We start from the raw sequence: 9,588 nt of genomic DNA, 5'->3' as shown, positions 1-9,588 counted from the left end.
AATTGGGAACCACTGAAGGAGTCTGAGCAAGAGAGACATGATATGAAGGGTTTCAGAAGATCATACTGACAGTTGTATAGTAGTAAGCTTTCAGGGCCGATTAGAAGACTCTTGCATTTGTCCAGGTGTGAGTAGTGGTGGCTTAGACTAAAGTGGCCACAGTGAGGAGGGAGAGAAGTGGCTGAGATAGAAATATGGACATGAAAGCAATCAGATGTCATGATGGATTCACAAGAGGAATCACATAATGCCTAGAGCAGTGCCATCCAGTAGAAATAGAGTATAGGCCACACCTATAACTAAGTTTCCTAGTTGCCACATTAAAAAAAAAAAAAAAAGTAAAATCAATTTGGATAACACTCTAGTTCTATTGGCTTAAATAAAATGTATTTCAATATGTAATCAATATAAAAGTATTACTGAGAATTTTATATGTAGATATTTTCAAACTAAGTCTTTGAAATCTGGTATGCATTTTACATTTCTCAGTTCAGACCAGCTCCATCTTCCAGTGCTCAGGTATACTGCTCCGTAGGCTTGGTTGGCTTATCTCGGGGCATGCTGGAACCTGGTGTGGCACTCTGACCAGGACTTTGTCTCTTCTGGCAGCAGTTTTCTTCTTCCTAATAGGGAGGAAGGCTGACTCATGAAAACTCCTTCTCTTCTATCAATCTCTACATAAACTGTGTGAATATTTAGTCCTTGGGACAGTGGCCATGACCCTACCCTTACAGGGGCTGGGCTTCCACATCCAGAAGGGCATTTGGAAGATAAGGTCTTGGGGTCTCTCCTGTCTAGCCTTCTCTGGAACCTCCAGGTTTGTGGGCTCTTGCCACAGAGTCCGTAGTGGGCAAGAAATATCCATAGGAAAGAAAAAACCGGAAAGGACTTTAAACTGTGTGCTTGGACCAAGGGAAGGCAAATGACTCCATGGGATTTTTGTAAACAAAATGTTGGCATAAACTCAGCAAATTCACAAGAACACAAGAGAGCAGTATATACTCATATTGCGAGCAGCAATCTCATTTAACAATATGTCATATTTCATGTTAATTTTGTTAGTGTTAATTAACTTAATGTTAATTTTAATAGTCTTGCAGTTTTGTTCTTTTCGAATTTAAGTGTGTTGCTTTATAGTTCTATCAGAGCTATTTTGCTTTTATATATATCTAAGTATATGCGAAATGAGTAAGCAGATCTTGGGAGTGAAAATTTTTCTTTTAAAAGGAAGTCTTTAAATTCACCAACTTGAATGAACACTGTTCAAAGAGGTAAACAGTTTCCAGATGCCCCTGAAAGCACCTGCCATTGTTTGACCCTGTGCCCATGTGCTATGCCTTCACAGTTATAACTAAATGCCAACTGTATGGCTAGAGCAATTAACTACAGGCCTCAGGGAGGCTTTAGTTCTTAATCTGGATACACTGATAGGTACTTTAGTAGTACTTTAGTACTGTTTTGCCTTTGATGCCATGTTCACTTTTAATTCTTTAATATCCTCTCAAAAAATACTTTTAGCCCATAATTATAATGCAAAGTAAAGGTACTGTCTTTTGGCTACCTCAAGGATTTTGGAAAAGTTCTTAGAACTCTAACCACCTTTTGAAAAGAGTTATTTCTATGGGAATGTATTTCTGAGTTTTAACTTAAAGATTTTTAAACTAAAACTTAAGATATTTTAAGTGAATAACTTCCAAAATACAAAAGAATTTGCAAAATCTTTAAATTTTGTGTGTGCTTTATATATCTTCTATAAGGATCCTCTACAGAAAAGAATGGCTTAAATAATTTCAGCACCAAAGATGGTCCAGCTGTGGTCTCCATAACCTAAACTAGTGGTTCTCATCCTTGTGTGCATAAGGCACTCATGGAACTTGTTTAAAAATTCAAGCTCCATGGCTTGACTCCCATGAAAGTCTGCAGTTTACTCCCTCTCCAGGTGGGAAACAGTGCTAAACCTTGTGGGTCACACTGTCTGTTGGGATTGGACCAGCCACCTGTTTGGAGAGTACCTGGCCCTTCAGAATAACAGTGGCCATCATTACTGAGCCTCTACTTCAGGGCAGATTAACACATTGGATCCTTACAAGCTCATTAAATAATTGGCTAGTGTTTTATGCACGTTACAGATGAGGAAACAAAGGTTTAGAAGAAGCAAGCCCCTTATCCATTGTTAAACACCTAGTGATGAATAGAGCTGGGACATAAAGCCTTGTCTGATTCCTAGGCTGCTACTCCATCAGGTTGCTTGACAGGTAAGCATTCATGCAGGACCCCGAATCCCTGCTGAATCAACTGAGCTAACCTAAGGGCACCTTGGCTGCAGGTTATTTTGTTTCTAAACCTGTAATTTGGCCTGGCCACATGAAGACCGTTTGGTTCTGGCTTCACAATTTGCTCACTTGGATTCTCTTCACCCCTGATCATCCGTTGTCTTTCCTATATAGCCTCTGTTAGACTTGTCCTCAAATCCAAAGTCTCTGCCCTCCATTGTTTTTTGCATGAGTGAGCTTGACAAATGTTTTCATTTGAGAACGCAAGCTGCCTCCCTGCACTTGGTTTAATGTGAGCTCAGTAGAGTGGCATTGCTGGGTTTACATTAGTCATCAATGCTTGGAGCTCATGCTGGTCTAAGTAATTGTTATTTTTAGATTCAGACTAAAGCCACAAATTTAAGAGTCTTAAGACTTGGCTGCCTCAGGATGAAGGGCAGTCCACGAGGGTTAGGAGGCCCTTCCCAATAGTGGCAGGCTCTAAGTAGGGATGAAGGGCTATCGCTTTAGACACTACTCCTTTAGGAAAAGACAGGGAAGATAGAGGAAACCTTAACTAGAATTCAGTCTGGTGCTGCTAATAATCATCTTATCTGGCCTGTTGGCAACTCACATTGGATAATAGATCATGTTGGATAAATGGGTCTTAGCATGCCTGTGGAGGTCTCCTGATGGGCAGTGAGGGGTCTGTGAATAAGACAAACATCCAACTATGGATGCAGTCATGAAGATCTAGAAGCTAATTAGAAAATAAAAACACTCATCTAAATTAAAACCATGACAAAATCAGTCTCTGAGATATTTCCTTGTTGCTTGGTAAACTGGCTTTCTCCGCTACACTTTCCTCCTGTGGAGGAGCACTTCTCATGGAAGTACATGATTACTTCAATATCCTCATAAATGGTGTGTCTTTGAAAGGTGTGTTGGAGTGGAACATCAGATACGAACCATCTAGGCATGGACAGAAGAGACAGGTGTGCAGCAATAGCAACATGAGAGCCCACAGGAAGGATGATGAGCTTGGTGGGGACAAAAATACATGCACACAGGAGGTTTTCTTTGATTTTTACCATTTCCTGGCACTTTAAAGATACTTTTTTTTTCTTTTTGGTCCTGTGCTGGCTCAGTTTTCCTTAATCTTTAAGAAGAGGTTCTTTGCTGATCCAACTTATAAGCTTTTGTGATACAACTTGGGGGTTTAAAGTTGTGTGTGTGTGTGTGAGTGTGTGAGATATGCATGTGTGCATGCATAGAGATACACATATGTGCACATGCCCAATATGCATATGAGTGGTATGTCTGTACGTACAGATCTACACACGTGTGGATCATGTGACTTAGGGATCAAAGAGAATTTCTGGTGGACACTGGAAAGTAAGGGATTTAGAGAGGTTCTGGAGTAGTTGTGGAGTTTATGAATTTAAGACAAGAGGATCACTCTGGGTTATAAATTAGGGTTCTATTAATGTGCTGTGAGAGCTGTAAGACTGAAACTTTGCAGGTGCTTTGGCTAGTGGACTTGTGCCTCTCCAACCGTGACCCAGCGCTAGGACTGAGTCATGTGGGGCCCTACATCGTATTGGATTTACAGAAACATATGTTACTACCCCCACCCTTGATGCACACAGCCCCTCCCCAGGCATGCTACATACATTTTACTTAATTGGTGAATGTGATTGGCAGGTAGGATATGAGGGAAAGGGGAAGAATTCTCTGTAGAATCAAAACAAGTTGAAGTTGATTTTTCCAGAAAAACAAATTTCTTTTATAGGCATTCCCACAGACACCATCAGATGGAGGTGCTATCAGAAAGAGACAAGGAAAATGAATCGACTTGTCTATCCAGTCAGCTCCCTGCACATGGAGATTCTGCTCATGAGAATATTTTCTTTCCAACAAGTATCCCCATTTCAGAGAAAGGGACAAAAAAGAAATGAGCTGTGAGACTGTGCATTTTTGTTGCTAGTAAGAATGCATATTCTAGATCAGGAAATATTTTTGGATGAGTTGGTGTTTTGGCTTTGAGTTGGATATGTTCCATATAAAGGAATGTGGTGTGTGTGTGTGTGTGTGTGCGCGCGCGTGCACTCCTGCATCTTTTACTCAATACCCCACTCCTGGTATTCTACCTCCCAGGATATACTGATTGATCTCCAGTAGCAGGGCTGAGACCTGGTCATAGACCTAAGGACCGAGAGCTTTGTTGGATTACTAAGCTGGATTTTATGGATCTTCAAGAATCGTTTATAGAATAACTTAGTGGTAGATTAGAAATTGTGGCACTTTGTTTATAGCAGACTATTAGAATTGACCAACAGCAATCTTCTGAATTCAATCTTTAGATTTCCTCAAAACTGGATTTTGTACGTTTTGTATTTACTTATGTGGAAGTTTGCTTTGTGAGGACACAATATATTTAACAAACTGGGAAATAAAACAGTTCCTTTGTGTGACAGAAAAAAGTATTTTTGTGTGTGTACACCACACGTGCCGTTCTAATTGCTTAGGGGGAACTATTTCTCTAAATATTTGAGGCAGGAACAAACTATAACAGCAGGGGGAAGAAACTCAATTGAGGGGTGCATGGCACCTTCTAAAAAGGGTGAGAAATCACTCTGTCAAACGAGAGGATTAAAGTTAAACAGGGATCAAAACTACATACTGCTTGGACTATCAGGCGGGGGGTATGAAAGTAAACTGCTGTTCTGTGTAATTTCATCCTGCCACCAGGTAACTACAGTTGTAGTCAACATGCCAATAGCAACAAAGGGGGCTGTCTGCTGCACGCTCAGAAGAAGCCAGCTGATGAGCCATCTGGGTTCTTTCCAGCTCTTAGAACACCACTAGAATTCTGAAGGACAGCTACTTAAGAGCAGTGAAGTTCTTTGGTATCTACTAATATCAATTACGATAAAAAAAATTCCCTGAGAAACATAGGATGAATGAAAGCACCCTGTATATGGTGAAATTTAGGGGGAAAAAATGGCAGGCAAGTGGAGCGCTATAGTTAGAGTTCATAGTTGCCACAACTGGTAATGACCCATCAGCAAAAGATCTCTGTCCGTAGGGCTATTGAAGAGAGATACCCTGCCAAGGGTGTTTCCCACAGCTGCTGAAATTCTTTCGTACTCCACTTAAGAAAGCTTATTAGGTGTCTCTTGTAGGCATAATCTATAACTCTAATATTCAATAAGAATATTCTGCATTTTAACCGTCATTAGTGCTAATGACTTCAGGCCCTTCTCCCAGTGGGCTGAGACCCATCAGACTGTGGCCGTACTGCAGCTAAGTACCATCTTTCAAGATGGGGAGGGATCATTCTTTATGAAGCTTCTGTCTCTCCCAATGTGAGCTCCCACACTTTGTTTGGAATATAAATAGGGAAAGATGCATATGAGCTTATACTCAGATTGAGGAGATCCATAGATGTTTTTATTTACAGCTGGAGAGTCTTGGAAAATGTCATGATTCTACCCTTTTAGAAGTTATTTGTAGAAGCTTAGGCCAGGTAACTTCCCCAAAGATGACTAGTGGGTTAGACAATGGGCCAGATCTCTAACATGAGCTCCAAGCCTCGTGCTGAATCCTGTGATCAATTCTTGTGTTGACATCATTACGTTGGGCCATGAAGTTAACTTCTCAGTAGTCAGATCCTGTCTTGTATTAACACTGATTAAAACCTTTATCATAAGACAAATCTATTATGTGATCTGGTTAATTTATGCTACCTGCAATAGCAGACAAACAATCCAAGATTATCTCTTATTCATGTAAGGTCATCTGTAGTTAGGTGGTCCCTATAGCTATGCCATCAGGAATATATGACCTTCAGGGGTAGATAGAGATGGAGACGATACATTTTCTCATAAACCACTGATCAAACTGGCCACCTGGCCTTAACATTAGCATCTGGGGGAAGGGTGTGAGAATGCAGAAGGATGTACTGATGTCCGGTAAGCCTCCAATATGAAGTCTGGCATCTCTGAACAATGCCCTATACATGGTCTCTCAGGTCTAGAGGTAGCTGCTGTTCATTTGGAGACCTAAGAATTAAAAAAACTGTCAGCCTTCCCCTACTCATTGGTACCCATGGCAAGCAGGATAATTACAACAAGCACACGTACTAATTTCCTCTTTGGAAAGGGAAAGAATGGAGTCCCCTAGCAACAACTGGTCCCCAGTAATCTGAAATCTACCAGACATGGGAAAGCATCCCATCCTCCCAGGTAGGGGGGGGTTCCTTGTTTAGGCTCTGTGAAAGAATTCCTTTGTTCACTGTTCTCCTGTGCCGCTGGCATCCGGAGACCCTCTGCGGGATTGCTGTTTTCTTCTTGGGCCATGACTGACGTAGACATGGGACATTGCCTCCTCAAGAGTAGCACAGGTTCCTCAGCCTACTTCCTGTCTGTGGGGGCTGGGTACAGGTCTGACAGCCATTTTAAGTCTCCAACAAACCAAGATTTTTTAGTCCCAACTGCCAGTATCTTTTGACAGTACATTTTCCTTAAGAACTAAGCAGGTTTCTGATACTTGCTTCCAGTATATTCCATGAGTCTGTAACTATACTATTTTTTTTTTTTAGCCAGAATTCTCAAACCTATTTTGTTTTTCTCATCCTTCTTTTCTTCCCAAATTAATGACTGCTATCTTGAGGCTATGGGGAACAAAATGTAGGAAAGTCACATCCCTGCCTCTTCCCTTTTTTTTCCCCAGGAAAGAGCCTAAGGTTTTTAATATATAGCTTTCATAAATCAGGGTGACAAAGATGAATAATTCAATAGAAACAAGACAAAGTATACAAGGAAGCATTCGCAAGCAGAAATGCAACTGGCCAGTAAGTATGAGAAAAAGCTGTTCATCACAAGTCTTAAAAGTTAAAATGAGCTACGTTTTCTACCTATTAGCTTAGTATAGGTTTAAGGTTTGATATATTTTAAGTAAAAATTGTATATATTTAAGATGTACAACAGGATGACTTGATATACCTATACATGGTTATTATGATAGCTAATTAACACATCCTCTCATATATACTCTTTTTGTGGTGACAGCACCTGCTGAAATCTCTCAGCATATTTCCAATATTGAATACAATATTAACTGTAGTCATCATGCCTATAAATTAGATGTCTAGACTTACTCATTCTGTTACCCCTTAGTTGAGTCTTTGCTTTGAGTCATTTTATCTAGCTAAAAGGTCTAATTGGGCTTCTGGGGTGCAAGGCCCTGAATTTTAAGACACCATATATTTCCTTATATTTATTTTTGTAAGCTGGCTGGGACATCCCCAGCTCATCTTTCTAGTGACATCTTGCCATATGCAGCCAGTGGCAACTAACATATGCTAATCATCCGTTTTCAATATGGTAGGCACAGGGTCTGCCTATTAAGCCAGTGCAGACACAAAGCCACTAAATTTGCTGCCCTGAAGAACATGGACCACCATCTTTCTATCCTCTGATAACCATTTCCTTGCTGCCTGCTGCTCAACAGATACACTAATGGGTATATTTTATGGTTTTGTTATGATCACACCCTGCTTCTGGGTTCCAATTTTTCTATAAGAATAATGACAAAATTTCAGTAGTTTCATATAATACGAAGGCCAAATGGCCCTGCTCTCTCTAGTAGCTATGCTATCTGAAGTGTGATCTCTAAGTTCTCCACAGCAAATGTCTGAGTTTAGAAGAGTCACAGGGCACTTCCACTCACAGTCCGTGAGCCAGCACTAGACACAGGGGGGTCCATAGTGAAGCCTGAGAATATTGACATGTCTCTGCCATGCGCACTCACGTACTTCAGCAGCCAGCTGCTGTGATGGTGCTCTCTTATCAACCACTATGCACAAGTGTAGCCACAGCATCCAGATTCCTTCTGTTTTCCCCGATAACTCAGGACCATCCTCCCACTCCCCAGTTTTTGCCCCTAAATGCTTATCTGCTTCACTGTGGAGATGGTTGTGTAAAGGAGAGTGGTTAGGTTCGCAGTGGCAGGCAGGGATCTTCCTAGAAGTTCTGCAAATCCCCCACTTCTTGGATCTCACGCTTGTTCTGGGCGACTTCCTGTCCCTCCCCTCCTCTCTTTTACTTAGAGATAAACTCAGTTATTGCTTTTTCTTCTTCTCCTCTGCACACCTCCTCCCTCCCCCCCTCCTCCAACACAACTTGCTTTTCAGGGCTGGAACACTAGAGTGAAAGGCACTTTAGGGTTTCTCTTTATTTAATTTTTAAAAATAAGATTTTTTGGTTTTGTTTTTGCTACTAGTGATTTTAAGAGTAATGGAAGTTGATGTCAACTTAGAAAATACAGTAGTATATAAAGAACAGATCACCCATTATTTGATAAACTAAGAATGATCACTATTAGGGATGCCTGGCTGGCTCAGTTGGAAGAGCGTGTGACTACTGATCTCAGGGTTGTGAGTTCGAGCCCCATGTTGGCCATAGAGTTTACTTAAACAAAAATGATGATTATTAGCATTTGTGCTATTTCCCTCCTATCTTTTGTTTGAGGCCCTATCTATATATAATTGAAATCTTCTACTATAGATTATTCTGTGTCCAGCTTTCTTAACAGTGCATCCTGAACAGGACCTTGTTATTGGGTATTTCTATAAGCATAATAATTTCATTGCAATAAACAACATATCCTACAATGAACCATTTTAAAGCATATAACTCAGTGGTATTTAGTACATTCACATTGTTATGCGACTGTCCTCTCTAGTTCTAAAACAAAAGGAAACTACCTATTAAGCAGTTGCTCCTGAGCACCTGGAAACCACCAATAAGCTTTTTGTCTCTCTGAATTTACCTATTCTGGATATTTCATATAAATGGAAGCCTAGAACATGTCACGTTTTCTGTCTGGCTTCTGTTACTTTGCACAGTGTTTTCAAGGTTTGTCTCTGTTGTAGGATGTGTTAGTCATCCCTTTTTATGGCTAAAACATTCTGTGCTATGGATATAATACATGTTTATCCATTTATCCGTTCATGGACACTTGGGTTGTTTCCACCTTTAGGTTATTGTGAACAGTGTCAGGAACAATAGTGAATACATTTTTGTTTAAATACCTGTTTGCAGTTATTTTGGGTGTATGCCTACAAGTGGAATTTCTGGGTCTTATGGTAATTCTATGTTTAACTTTTTGAGGAACCATCAAGCTGTTTTCCATAGCAGCTGCATCATTTCACATACCCACCAATGTACAAGATTACCAATTTGCCACTTCCTTACCAATACATTTTTTAATTATTATTGTAACCATCCTAGTATGTGTGAAGTGATATCTCATTGTGGTTTTAATTTGTATT

General features: G+C 40.4%; 1 non-coding gene across 1 annotated transcript; it reads left to right on the top strand.

Annotated features, from left to right (window-relative positions):
• The first annotated feature begins 8,643 nt into the window (after nucleotides 1-8,643).
• Nucleotides 8,644-8,716, top strand: TRNAS-ACU. Its single transcript has one exon. It is a non-coding gene; the product is annotated as a tRNA-Ser (tRNA).
• The last annotated feature ends 872 nt before the right edge of the window (nucleotides 8,717-9,588 follow it).

The sequence above is a fragment of the Ursus maritimus genome, unplaced genomic scaffold (genome assembly GCF_017311325.1).
Source record: "Ursus maritimus isolate PB19 unplaced genomic scaffold, ASM1731132v1 scaffold_14, whole genome shotgun sequence".
Taxonomy (NCBI): Eukaryota; Metazoa; Chordata; class Mammalia; order Carnivora; family Ursidae; genus Ursus; species Ursus maritimus.
This window is presented reverse-complemented; position numbering and strand designations above follow the sequence as displayed.